Below are 14,197 nucleotides of genomic sequence, written 5' to 3'. Positions count from 1 at the left end.
CGCCCCGTCTGAGCCCTGAGAGGCCCCTGGGCCCCCCAACCACGGGGGCATCAGGGACAACCGGTGCGGGGTCCGAGGCGTGGAGCTTGGCGGAACTAACTCACCTCAACAGGTCGCGCTTGGAACGGAGGCAGCACCGCGGCACGAACGCCTCTCAGCCAGCGCCGGCTGACCCCCGGAAGTCCCGCCCCGATTTCCGGCCCGCCGCTCGGTGTGTCTGGGACAGCGTAGCCACTCTAGACATTGGGAGGCCGGGGCGACTCTCTGGTTCAGCCCCATTCCTGGTCCCGCTAACCCTGAGCCAGGGACCCTTCTGTTCCCCTTTTTTTCAGAGTGCACCCGTGCACTGAACAAGGCGGCAATTGAAGAAAAGGGGACACTATTAGAAATGCAGAGATAATGAGATATACTGTTTAGTGGGAGATTTTAATACACAGGCCCCCAGAATCGAAACAGATTGTAGTTTGAGAAAAACCTAAGGATACATTTTTTGGAAGAAATGAATCATTCAATCAGTAAGTGATCAGAAAGATAAATGGAAGAATTCAAATTCTTTCAGTAGATAATGTTTTCGTGAGATTGTGCGTGGATCATTTATAATACGGAAATGAATTGTACACTTGGACATAAAGAATACAAATAAGGCTGGGTGTGGTGGCCCACGCCTGTAATTTCAGCACTTGGGAGGCCGAGGCGGGCAGATGGCTTGAGGCCAGGAGTTTGAGACCAGCCTGGGCAATATAGGGAGACTCCATCTCAACAAAAAATACAAAAGTTAGCCAGGTGTGATGGTGTGCGCCTGTAGTCCCAGCTACTCAGGAGGCTGAGGTGGGCGGTTTGCTTGAGCCGAGGAATGTGCGGCTGCAGTGAGCAGGGATCACACCATTGCACTGGTGAGAGAGGGAGACCCTGTCTCAAGGAAAAAAAACAAAAAACAAAAAACAAAACAACAACCAAAAAAACCCACAAATATTTTAACGTTCATTTTGCAGGCAAATTAAACTATTAAAATTAGGAATACATAATAAAAAATACACGACAAACTCTATTGGAATTTAAGAAACACTGTGTAGATAACCTTTTTTTTTTTTTAAGTTCAGGCGGAGGTGCTCTCAGTTGGAGATGAGGAATTTATTGGAAGCTAGATAAAGGTCATTCTCGCTATGCTTTAGCAAAGAGATTGGTGGCATTTTGGCCCTGCCCTAAAGATCTGTGGAACTTTGAGCTTGAGAGAGATGATTTAGGGCATCTGGCAGAAGAAATTTCTAAGCAGCAAAGCATTCAAGATTTGACATACCTTTTTCTGAAAGTGTACAGTCATATGCATTCACAAAGAGATGGCCTGAAATGGGAACTTACGTTTATTTTTATTTACATAGGTTTTTACATTTTTTATTTCCATAGGTGGTGGTGGTTGGTTACATGAGTAAGTTCTTCAGTGGTGATTTGTGAGTGGTGATTTGGTGCACCCATCACCTGGGCAGTATACATTGAACCCAATTTGTAGTCTTTTGTCCCTCACGCCCTTCCCACCCTTTCCCCCGCGAGTCCCCAAAGTCCACTGTATCCTTCTTATGCCTTTGCATCCTCATAGCTTAGCTACCTCTCATGAGGACATACGATGTTAGGTTTTCCATTCTTGAGTTACTTCACTTAGAATAATAGTCTCCAATCCTATCCAGGTTGCTGTGAATGCCATTAATTCACTCCTTTTTATGACTGAGTAGTATTCCATCATATATATGATATATTCCATCATACATCCAACATCCATATATCATATATATGATGGAATACTACTCTCTCTTTCTCTCTCTCTCTCTATATATATATATGCCACAATTTGTTTATCCACTCGTTGATTGATGGGCATTTGGGCTGCTTCCACATTTTTGCAATTGTGAATTGTGCTGCCATAAACATGCATATACAAGTATCTTTTTCCTATAATGACTTCTTTTCCTCTGGGTAGATACCCAGTAGTGGGATTGCTGGATGAAATGGTAGTTCTTGGTAGTTCTACTTTTAGTTCTTTAAGGATGCTCCATACTGTTTTCCGTAGTGGTTGTACTAGTTTACATTCCCACCAGCAGTGTGGAAGGGTTCCCTTTTCACCGCATCCATGCCAATACCTATTATTTTTTGATTTTTGATTATGGCCATTCTTGTGGGAGTAAGGTGGTATTATTTTGTGGTTTTGGTTTGCATTTCCCTGATCATTAGTGAGCATTTGTTTGTTGGCCATTTGTATATCTTGTTTTGAGAATTGTCTGTTCATGTCCATAGTCCTCTTTTTGATGTGATTATTTTTTTCTTGCTAATAGTCCTTTGTTGGATGTATAGATTGTGAAGATTTTCTCCCACTCTGTGGGTTGTCTGTTTACTCTGCTGACTGTTCCTTTTGCCGTGCAAAAGGTCTTTAGTTAAATTAAGTCCTACCTATTTATCTTTGTTTTTGTTGCATTTGCTTTTGGGTTCTTGGTCATGAAATCTTTGCCTAGGCCAATGTCTAGAAGGGTTTTTTCTGATGTTATCTTGTAGAATTTTTATATTTTCAGGTCTTAGATTTAAGTCCTTGATCCATCTTGAGTTTATTTTTTTAAGGTGAAAGATGAGGATCTAGGTTTATTCTCCTACATGTGGCTTGCCAACTATCCCAGCACTATTTGTGAATAGGTTGTTTTTTCCCTACTTTATGTTTTTGTCTGCTTTGTTGAAGGTCAGTTGGCTGTAAGTATTTGAGTTTATTTCTGGGTTCTCTAGTCTATTCCATTGGTCTATATGCCTATTTTTTTTTAGCAGTACCATGCTGTTCTGGTGACTATAGCCTTATAGCATAGTTTGAAATCAGCTTCTGTGATGCCTCCAGGTTTGTTCTTTTTGCTTAGTCTTGTTTTGGCTATGCATGCTCATTTTTGGTTCCATATGAATTTTAGGATTGTTTTTTCTAGTTCTGTGAAGAATGATGGTGGCATTTTTATGGGAATTGTATTGAATTTGTAGATTGCTTTTGGCAGTATGGTATTTTCTCAATATTAATTCTACCCATCCATGAGCATGGGATGTGTTTCAATTTGTTTGTGTTGTCTATGATTTCTTTTAGCAGTGTTTTGTAGTTTTCCTTGTAGAGGTCTTTCACCTCCTTGGTTAGGAATATTCTAAAGTATTTCATTTTTGCAACTATTTTAAAAGGGGTTGGGTTCTTGATTTGATTCTCAGCTTGGTTGCTATTAGTGTATAGCAGAGCTACTGATTTGTGTACTTTAATTTTGTATCCTGAAACTTTGCTAATTCATTTATCATTTCTAGGAGCTTTTTGGAGGCATCTTTGGGGTTTTCTGGGTATATGATCCTATCATCAGCAAACAGCAACAGTTTGACTTCCTCTTTACCAGTTTGGATGCCGTTTATTTTTTTCTCTTTTCTAATTGTTCTGGCTAGGACTTCCAGTACTACGTTGAATAGAAGTGGTGAGAATGGGCATCTTTGTCTTGTTCCAGTTCTCAGAGGGAATGCTTTCAACTTTTACTCATTCAGTATTATGTTGGCTGTGCGTTTATCATAGATGGCTTTTATTACATTGAGGTATGTCCTCTATATGCCGATTTTGCTGAAGGTTTTAATCATAAAGGGATAGTGGATTTTGTAGGGTGCAGCCCTTCGGTGCTTAGCGGGTGTTCTCCCTGTGTGCAGAGATGAGAGATTGTAATAAATAAAGACACAAGACAGAGAGATAAAGAGAAAGCAACTGGGCCTGGGGGACTACTACCATCAAGACGTGGAGACTGGTAGTCGCCCCAAATGGCTGGGTGTGCTGATATTTATTGCATACAAGACAAGGGGACAGGGTAAGGAGGGTGAATCTTCTAAGTGATTGATAAGGTGAAGCAAGTCACGTGATCATAGGACAGGTGGCCCTTCCCTTTTAGGTAGCCCAAGCAGAGAGAGAACACAGCATACGTCAGCGTTTTCTTCTATGCACTTATAAGAAAGATCAAAGACTTTAAGACTTTCACTATTTCTTCTACAGCTTTCTACTATGAATTTCAAAGAGGAACCAGGAGTACGGGAGGAACATGAAAGTGGACAAGGACCATGACCATTGAAGCACAGCACCACAGGGAGGGGTTTATGCCTCCGGATGACTGCACGCAGGCCTGGATAATATCCAGCCTCCCACAAGAAGCTGGTGCAGCAGAATGTTCCCTGACTCCTCCAAGGAAAGGAGACTCCCTTTCGCGGTCTGCTAAGTGTTGGGTGTCTTCCCAGACACTGGCATTACTGCTTGACCAAGGAGCCCTCAAGTGGCCCTTATGTGGGCATGACAGAAGATTCACCTCTTGCCTTCTAGGTCACTTCTCACAATGTCCCTTCAGCACCTGACCCTATACCTGCCAGTTATTCCTAGGTTATATTAGTAATGCAACAAAGAGTAATATTAAAAGCTAATGATTAAATAATGTTTATAATAATTGATAATTGTCCATGATCATCTCTATATCTAGTTTGTATTATGACTATTCTTATTCTATTTTTTTTATTATACTGAAACAGTCTGTGCCTTCAGTCTCTTGCTTCAGCACCGAGGTAATCTTTCACCCACAGGATTTTGCCAAATGCTTTTTCTGTGTCTGTTGAGATGATCATGTGATTTTTGTTTTTAATTCTGTTTATGTGGTGTGTCACATTTATTGACTTGCATATGATAAACCATCCCTGCATCCCTGGTATGAAACCCACTTGATCATGGTGGATTATCTTTTTGATATGTGTTGGATTCAGTTAGCTAGCATTTTGTTAAGGATTTTTGCATCTGTGTTCATCAGGGATATTGGTCTGTAGTTTTTTTGTTATGTTCTTTACTGGTTTTGGTATTAGGGTGATACTGGCTTCATAGAGTGATTTAGGGAGGATTTCCTCTTTCTCTATCTTGTGGAATAGTGTCAATAGGATTGGTACCAATTCTTCTCTGAATGTTTGGTAGAATTCAGCTGTGACTCTCTCTGGTCCTGGACTTTTTTTTTGTTGGTAATTTTTAAAATTACCATTTCAATCTTGCTGCTTATTATTGGTCTGCTTAGGGTTTCTAATTCTTCCTGATTTAAGCTAGGAGGGTTGCATCTTTCCAGGAATTTATCCATCTCCTCTAGGTTTTCTACTTCATGCACATAAAGGTGTTCATAGTAGCCTTGAATGATCTTTTGTATTTCTGTGATGTTAGTTGTAATATCGCCTGTTTCTTTTCTAATTCAGTTTATTTGGAGCTTCTTTTTTTTCTTTTCTTTTCCGAAACGGAGTTTCACTCTTTTTGCTCAGGCTGGAGTGCAATGGTGTGATCTCGGCTTACTGCAACCTCCGCCTCCTGGGTTCAAGCGATTCTCCTGCCTCAGCCTCCCAAATAGCTGGGATTACAGGCACCTGCCACCAAACCTGGCTAATTGTTTTGTATTTTTAGTAGAGATGGGGTTTCACCATGTTGGCCAGGATGGTCTCAATCTCTTGACCTTGTGATCCTTGTGACCTTCTGAATTCTTTATCAGGTAAGTCAGGGATTTCTTCTTGGTTTGGATCCATTGCTGGTGCACTATGTGATTTTTGGGGGGTGTTAAATAACCTCATTTTGTCATATTACCGGAATTGTTTTTCTGGTTCCTTCTCATTTGGGTAGGCTATATCAGGGGGAAGATCTGCTGCTCAAGGCTGCTGTCCAGATTCTTTTGTCCCATGTCGTATTCTTTTGATGTAGTACTCTCCCCACTTTCCTAGGGATGTGGCTTCCTGGGATCCAAGCTGTAGTGATTGTTATTTTTCTCCTGGATCTAACCACCCAGCAGGGCTACCAGGCTCTGGGCTGGTATTGGGGTTTGTCTGCACAGACTCATGTGATGTGGATCATCTTTAGGTCTCACAGCCGTGGATACCAGCACCAGCTCCAGTGGAGGTGGCAGGGGAGTGAAATGGACTCTGTGAAGGTCCTTAGTTGTGGTTGTTTAATGCACTATTTTTGTGCTGGTTGGCCTCCTGCCATGAGGTGGTGCTTCCAAGAGAGCATCAGCTTTGGTAGTATAGGAAGGATCAGGCAGTGGGCAGGGCCCTAGAGCTCCCAAGAGAATATGACTTTTGTCTTCGGCTACCAGGGTGGGTAGGGAAGGACTATCGTGTAGGGGGAGGGTTAGGTGTGTCTGAGCTCAGACTCTCCTTGGGCAGGGCTTGCTGCTGCTGCTGTGGGGTTAGGAGTATGGTTCCCAGGTCAATGGAGTTGTTCCCAGGAGGATTATGGCTGCTTCTGCTGCCTCATGCAGGTTGTCAGGGAAGTGGGGGAAAGCTGGCAGTTACAGGCCTCACCCAGCTCCCATGCAACCCTAAAGGCTAGTCTCACTTTCACTGTGCACCCCACCCACCCAAGCGCACTGAGTTTGTTTCTAAGCAGTGGGTGAGCAGGGCTGGAAACTTTCCACAGGCTACCAACCTCCAGCTAAGCAAGCAACGAGGGTGTTCGTGCCTCCCCACCTGCCAAGTCTGCACACTTAAATCACACACTCCTGTGAGTTCTGGCCAGGAGACTTCATGTTTGATTGGAATTGTTACAAAGTTCACCTGGAGGTTTCCTTCTCCCTTTGGTCTTTTCCCAGTTCCTCTGGCAGCCCTCCCCAAGAACCCCTGTGAGACAAGGTAGAAATGGCTTCCCAGGGCTTTTCCCACTGCTTCCTCTAACCATGTATTTTGCTTGGCAGTCAAATTTGACGCAGCTCCAGGTAAGGTCAGATCCTTCTCCTGTGATCTAGACCTTTAGATTCCTCAGTGAGGAATCCCCAAACACAGATTCCTCCTGTGTTTGGGGCCGAATGATCCCTATTTCCCACATTCACAGCTTGGGCACTCACAGTATTTTAGGTGTCTCCTGGGCCCTGCAGGAGCAATCCACTCCCTCTGCTTTTTGTACGAGAAAAAAATCTGTATGGGAATTTTGTCTTAAAGTAATAGTCCCAGCTACTCAGGAGGCTGAGGCGAGAGAATGGCATGAGTCCGGGAGGCAGAGCTTACAGTGAGCCGAGATGGCACCACTGCACTCCAGCCTGGATGACAGAGTGAGACTCTGTCTCAAAAAAAGAAAAAAAGGAATATAACCGGTTGGGCTGGGCATGGTGGCTCATGCCTGTAATCCCAGCATTTTGGGAGGCTGAGGCGGGCAGATCACGAGGTCAGGAGATTGAGACCATCCTGGCCAACATTGTGAAAACCCGTCTCTACTAAAAATACAAAAAAGTAGCTGGGTGTGGTGGCAGGCGCCTGTAGTCCCAGCTACTCTGGAGGCTGAGGAAGGAGAATGGCGTGAACCCAGGAGGCGGAGCTTGCAGTGAGCCGGGATTGCATCACTGCACTCCAGCCTGGGCAATAGAGCTAAGGGAGGAGACCACCCCTCATATTGTCTTATGCCCAATTTCTGCCTCCAAAGAAAGAAGAAGTAAAAACTAAAGGGCAGAAATGAAATTCACAGGCAGAGAGCCTGGTGCCATGCCCTGGACCTGGTTAAAGATTGACCCCTGACCTAACCAGTTATCTATAGATTTCAGACATTGTATGGAAAAGCATTGTGAAAATCCCTGTCCTGTTCTGTTCCATTCTGATTATTGGTGCAAGCAGCCCCCAGTCACATACCCCCTGCTTGCTCAATCGATCATGACCCTCTCACGTGGACCCCCTTAGAGTTGTGAGCCCTTAAAAGGGACAGGAATTGCTCACTTGGGGAGGTCGGTTTTTGGAGACGTGAGTCTTGCTGAAGCTCCTGACTGAATAAAGCCCTTCCTTCTTTAACTCGGTGTCTGAGGGGTTTTGTCTGTGGCTTGTCCTGATACAGAGTGAGACTCTGTCTCAAAAAAACAAAACAAAACAACAACAACAACAACAAAAAACTGCAGACTTGAGAGAAAAAAATTTCAGAAAAAAACTATAGTATACCTGTTATGGGATTCTACCCTGACCACTGTTTTTGAGCTCTTATTATTTTCCTACAACTTGTACTAAATCCTGAATCATTTCCTTGCTACAAGTCTCTAAAAATAGACTGGGTTTTAATTTTCATGTTTTTAGTTGACCTCCCAATGGAATAGGGTTTTAAAAAAATTCTGTCACATAATTTTTAAAAAAATTTTAATTAAAAAAATGTACATTAAATTTAAATTTAATTAAAATTAAATTACTCCAAAGGCTAGAGATGATTCCACAAGTAATAACAGCTACAGATCAATGTCTTCAACAGGACTATTGGAAGTGAACCTTCCCAGTGACAAGGGACACCTTGACACTTATATTTTGATCATCAAAGCTTTCTATAAGAAAGACTTTTTATCAAGAGGGGGAGATGAGAGAAAACTTGTATCTGAGAAAGGTGAGGTTTTTATTAGGCCCAGAGCAGCATTAAAATAAGACAGTAATCACATCCTACTCCCCAACTTTTTAGCCATGTATTTGTCTCCTGAAACTGCTTGTTATCGCCATAAGTAGCTACAAATTAACCTAAAAATGCCATGCTGAGCAATAAAACCCACATCCCATAGTTTAACAACATAAAGCCAATCAATAGCTTATTTTAATGTAAATTCTTGGTAAATAATTCAGGAACAACCTCTTTTTTCCCTTTAAAAATCAATTTACAGGCTGGAAATGGTGGCTCATGCCTGTAATCCCAGTGCTTTGGGAGGCTGAGGTGGGAGGATCCCTTGAGGCCAGGAGTTTGAGACCAGCCTAAGTAACATAGCAAGACCCTGTCTCTACAAGACTTTTAAAAAATGAGTTGCGCATGGTAGTGTATGTCTGTAGTCCTAGCTACTGAGAGGTCCAAGGTGGGAGGATTGCTTGAGCCCAGGAATTCAAGGTTACAGAGAGCTATGATTGTGCCATTGAACTCCAGCCTGGACAACAGAGCAAGATCCTGTCTCTATTTAAAAATGAAAAAAAGTATCCACTATAACTGCTGCTAACTGGAATGTATTTTCAGGGCAAATTAAATCTTTGACCCTAGGTTACAATCCTTAAGTTTGGCCTAAATAAACTGTCTACTTACATTAATTTTGACCCAACTTGTTCCTTTTAGGTCATGTGGAATAAGGACAGTGAGAAATGGGTCTGATATATCTCTTTCCTTGATTGTCTTTCTCTTTCAGCTGAATGCCAAGGCAGGAAGAAATGAAGAGTGGGAGCTTTTGAGGGTAAGGCTTTGCTATTCAAGCCTGGGCTGTCACGGGTGTAAATGTCACCTCTCCTGCCCACAGGTCTTGTGTGCACAACCATTGAGGTCCTTGGTTCCTAGAGCTAGGTCTTCTCAGAAATGGGGTTCTGAGAAAGAACTTGTGCGAGGGAATGAAAATGTGGACCCTTCTTCTCATTCTGCTCTGCTCTCTGGGGGATGACCCATGGATGGAGCTGGGTAGGGGTTATAAGCCAAAATTAAAATTCTAAGCCCACCACAACCAATGGACCCCTCCTCTCAGACAAGGGCATTCCAAAGTTAACCTGAAAAACTAGTTCAGGCCATAACAGGAAGAGGGGGCCGGGCATGCTTCATTATACTCCCTTCCCTTTGGAACTCAGGTACAAATGATCAGCATCAACATTAAAACAGAGATCTTAAGACTTTTTATAACAATAAGATACCAAATTCCAGCCTGACTCGAATATAGCATTGTATGTCAGCATGCAGGCCCTGAATGAAATCAAAGCATTTTATCCTAAAATGTATTTCTTTGACATATTTTGAAATGGCCCTGCAAAGCTGTTGTGGAGAAAATCTGCATTCTGCAGAGAATCCCTTTTCCTTTTCAGGTCTTTTCCCTGATCCAGGAGAGAATTACCTGAGTCTGGCGCCTTTTAAAGTCAGGTAAGAAACATTTACAATCTGTTTTCTCTGAAGCCTGCTACCTGGAGGCTTCATCTACATAAGAAGAACTTTAGTCTCAACAAAACTTAGGGAATGAATTGACAGAACGTGTTGGTAAGAGGGATGAAAGCAGCATCAGAACCCAGGATTGGGGTCCTTGTATCTTAACAAAGACTGTATGTATCTTAACCCATACAGTCCCTTCTACTGACTCCAGGTGTTTAGATAAACTCTTTAAACCAAATGCCAATCAGAAAATCTTTGAATCTGCCTAAAAACTGGAAACCCCTGCTTCCAGTTTTCCCATCCTTCTGGATCAAACCAATGTACATCTTATATGTATTGATGTCTTATGTCTCCCTAAAATGTATAAAACCAAGCTGTAGCCTGACCACCTCGGGCTCATGTTCTCACGATCTTCTGGGGCTTGTCATGGGCCATTGGTCACTTGTATTTGGCCCAGAATAAATCTCTTCAGATATTTTACAGTTTCACTCTTTGTCAACAAGGTCCTACTCACTTAGGACAGAGACATGGTGGGAGAATCACTGGACCTTGGAGGAAAAATGTTGAGGTCCTGACTTTGGACACATTGCTATCATCTCTAAATATCAGGCCCCTCCTGTGAGAGTGTATGTAGCCTCCCAGCAGGACCTGGTGCTGACAGTCACCTGGACAGGTACAACAGCTCTGTGTAAAGGACACAGCACTGCACATGTTCAGCTTTGCTGTTATGGTCACTGACCTCACAGCTTGAAAATGAATTCCTGGAACTCTAAGGATCAATTTTGAAGTAGTCAGTGCCCAAAGAAAGATTCAACTCAGCCTCCAACCAGGACCCTTTGCTCCTACCTTCAACTACTATATGCCAGGCTCTTGTTCCCAGCTCACAGAATCACCTGAGAGGCCTCACAGTGATAATGGGCCAACTCTCACCTAAGAAAAGTGGTTCATCTCTTCCCTTATTCCAGATACCCCTTCCTCATTTCCCATGGAATTTCAGGGCCCCAGGGAGCATGGGATTGAGTTGGGAAGGAGAAACTTAGGGAATGAATTGACAGGACGTGTTGGTAAGAGGGATGAAAGCAGCATCAGAACCCAGGATTGGGGTCCTTGTCAGGATACTTGGCTGGCTGTCCTTTCTTTTCCTGGATGCACAGTTTGCTTCTTGCTCTTACAGGCACCTGCACAAGCTCCAATTTGAGGACAGAAAAGGATATTATGTATTCTAGGTCTGGTAAATAACCATGGGGTAGGTTCAGGGACGCTCTTGACTCTACTGTGAGAAGGCCAGGGTACAACTTCATTACCTGGCTCCATAAGCTCCTACCCTGGAGAACAACAGTAATATATTGGTTCCCAGGTTTTAACATCAATTCATAGCCAAAGTCCAGTAATCTCTGTCCTGGCCCAATTAGCCTCAGACTACAAGGGAAAAACCTGCACTCCAACAAAATCAGAGTTACTGACCCATTATAATGAGGGTGATAACACCCCAGAACTGTGGGGTGTCTCACCAAACTAAAGAAAACATAATTTAAGACTTTGGGGAAGGGTGGAGTTTAAGTGAAATTTAAATAAAGCAGTGTTTTAATAGGCATGCAGTAAAGCAGGCTTGTGAGTAACGGGTCGTCAGGTCTGGACTGTGAAGTACACCCAGGCTCATTTCCTTGGGAACCACAAAATTAAGATAGGTGTAGAATATGGTGTCCAAAAACTTCTTATATGAATTGGGTTGTAAATTGAGGTTGCTTCTCTATGTCAAAGTGACAGATCTGCCAGGAAAGAGTAGAGTGTTTCATTCTTACTGATATAATTTCTAACATGTTTCTGTTAGTCTATAAGAGAACAAAGTTTCTCAGTAAGAAAGTAGAGGTTAAATTTTATCACATTCTACAGCTGCATATATCTCTGGCAGAAATAGTTTCCTATTAACTTTACAGTTGGTTTTATCTGTTATTCCAGTCTGATTAATAGCTTAACAGATTTTTCTTTCTCCATCCAAGGTGTTACTTCCTTATCCCTAAAAAAGTGGGTATTCTTGTCCTCTGATATATAGTTACCCTGGTAAATGGTCACATTCACTTTGGCAAAGGGAATAAGACTTATAGCATAAAATTCGGAAGTGTAGCAAGATCTTTCAAGGGAAATCTGGCCTCTTTTTGTTTCATGAGGTTCTGGGTCAGAACTGGCTCAAGTCTAGGAAGTAAGTGAAGGTCGATGACTGTTGTGCTGATCCAAGTCAGGTGTCTGTAAAGGCTTAATGACTCACTGATACTGATAAAGACTTTAGTAGGCGGTCTACCTATTTCAGTCCATAGTCACCATCATCATTACTCAGGGTCAAAACCTCTATGGTCAAACCATTCTCATTACTATTGTGGCCCTGGGCCTGTTACAGTGACAACTTCCCTGTCTACAACTGCGTTACATGCTACCATCTTGTCCTAACCATTCCCATTGAGTTAAATCCTCTTTTATTTCTTTCCTTCCTTCCTTTTTCCTTCTTTTCCTTTCTTTCTTTCCCTCTCTTCCTTTCGTTTTTTTTGAGGGGAATCTTGCTCTGTCACTCAGGCTGGAGTGCAGTGGCATGATGTTGGTTCACTACAACCTCCATCTCCCGGGTTCAAGTGATTCTTCTGCCTCAGCTTCCCAAGTAGCTGGGATTACACGCACCTGCCACCATGTCTGGCTAATTTTTGTATTTTTAGTAGAGATGGGGTTTCACCATGTTGTCCAGGCTGGTTTCAAATTCCTGAACTCAAGTGATCCACCTGCCTTGACCTCTAAAGTGCTGGGATTACAGACGTGAGCCACTGTGCCCAGCCTAAATCCATTTTCATAACAGCTTCTCCTACTCCCTTTGATAGACTATATAAAACAGCCACTACAGAGTCTTTCCTGGATGTTACTATTCCCTCACCAATGCAGTTCTCTAAGCCTGGGCGAAAGGAGTGCCCTCTTGTATCTCCTGAGCCTTTGAATCCATTGTCTGTTGTAAAATCAGGCAATTCTGCATGTCAGCCTCACTCAGTGTAGGCCATGACCAAACATAGTCTTCCATTAACAAGCTGCTACTGCAACTAGTACAGTCAATCCACAGCCTGCCATGTGTGCACTCATATAACAAATCGAGTCCAATCCAACATTACATTATCTGTAGTCGAATAGCCTTAGAATCTGCTCCCTTTCATATCACCCACACTTCTGCCAACAGTAAGCTGGAAAAATCTTCTAATTATTTGGCACTGCCTCTCAGGTCACACTTTTGTCTCATGCCCCAGGTCTTCTGGAGTTTCATTACAGGAAGCAATCAAAGTTGTTCGGTATTGAGAACAATCCACATGCCTGTGCAAAGTGACAGCTTTAAGAATAATATGTGTAGCTGTAGGTAATTCATTTTGACAGTTTTCTGCTATGTTATACTTATAATCAAACTTCTTTTCTCCCCCTCTCCATGAACACTGGACTTGTTTTTCCTTTTCTTTTTCATGCTATTACACGAACAGCTGCTATCAAACATTTTGGGACACATCTTCTAGTTCTCATGCAAGCACATCCCCAACACATATGTGCAGGAGTGGAACTGGGTTGTGGGCTACATAATTTTTTTTTTTTTTTGAGACGAAGTCTCGCTTTGTTGCCCAGGCTGGAGTGCAGGGGCGCTGTTTCGGCTCACTACAACCTCTGCCTCCCAGGTTCAAGTGATTCTCCTGCCCCAGCCTCCTGAGTAGCTGGGATTACAGGTTCCCGCCACTACACCTAGCTAATTATTTTAGCAGAGACAGGGTTTTGCCATGTTGGCCATGCTGGTCTCAAACTCCTGACCTCAGGAGATCCACCTGCTTCGGCCTCCCAAAGTGCTGGGATTACAGGTGTGAGCCAGTGCATCTGGCCAGGGCTAATTTTTAACTGTATTAATAATGCCAAAATATTTTCCAATGTGTCATACCAATTTCCACTCCTATCAGCAGAGTATGAGAGTAACTGTTGCTAAACATTTTTGGTGTCATTCTCTGTCAGATTTTTAATTTTTGCCAACCTAGTGAGGGTAAAATGACATCTTGCAATATCATTTTGCATGTCTGTGATTAATAATGACCTTTGCCCCTCTTTTCATACAGGTTAGTCATGGGAGTGTTTTGGGTGATGAAGAAGCCTTGGCAGGTTTTATGGCAGAGACAAATCCAACTCAGTCATGCTGCCTGGAGAGTCAGGGCCTCAGAAATTGGGATTAGAGGCAGGAGTTTTAGTCCTAAAGATCTTACAGATTCCCAACAATACAAAGTGCCTCTCACCCTACATGAAAATGGGCAATAA

General features: G+C 42.8%; 1 protein-coding gene across 3 annotated transcripts in view; it reads right to left on the bottom strand.

The window, feature by feature from the left end:
- The window catches only part of ZNF16 (zinc finger protein 16), a 17,572-nt gene extending 17,376 nt beyond the window's left edge, over positions 1 to 196 (bottom strand). Inside the window, exon 1 of one of the 3 annotated variants that reach the window (XM_011977111.1) lies at positions 105 to 196. The gene's annotated coding sequence lies outside the window, so the exon portion shown is untranslated. The remainder of the gene's footprint in view (positions 1 to 104) is intronic. The other 2 variants (XM_011977103.1, XM_011977134.1) reach the window with 2 other exon arrangements.
- Positions 197 to 14,197: the final 14,001 nt, after the last annotated feature.

Source organism: Mandrillus leucophaeus, unplaced genomic scaffold, assembly GCF_000951045.1.
Source record: "Mandrillus leucophaeus isolate KB7577 unplaced genomic scaffold, Mleu.le_1.0 Scaffold1024, whole genome shotgun sequence".
In the NCBI taxonomy this organism is placed as follows: domain Eukaryota; kingdom Metazoa; phylum Chordata; class Mammalia; order Primates; family Cercopithecidae; genus Mandrillus; species Mandrillus leucophaeus.
The sequence above is the reverse complement of the archived record's forward strand: the minus strand, read 5'-3'. Positions and strand labels throughout refer to the sequence as shown.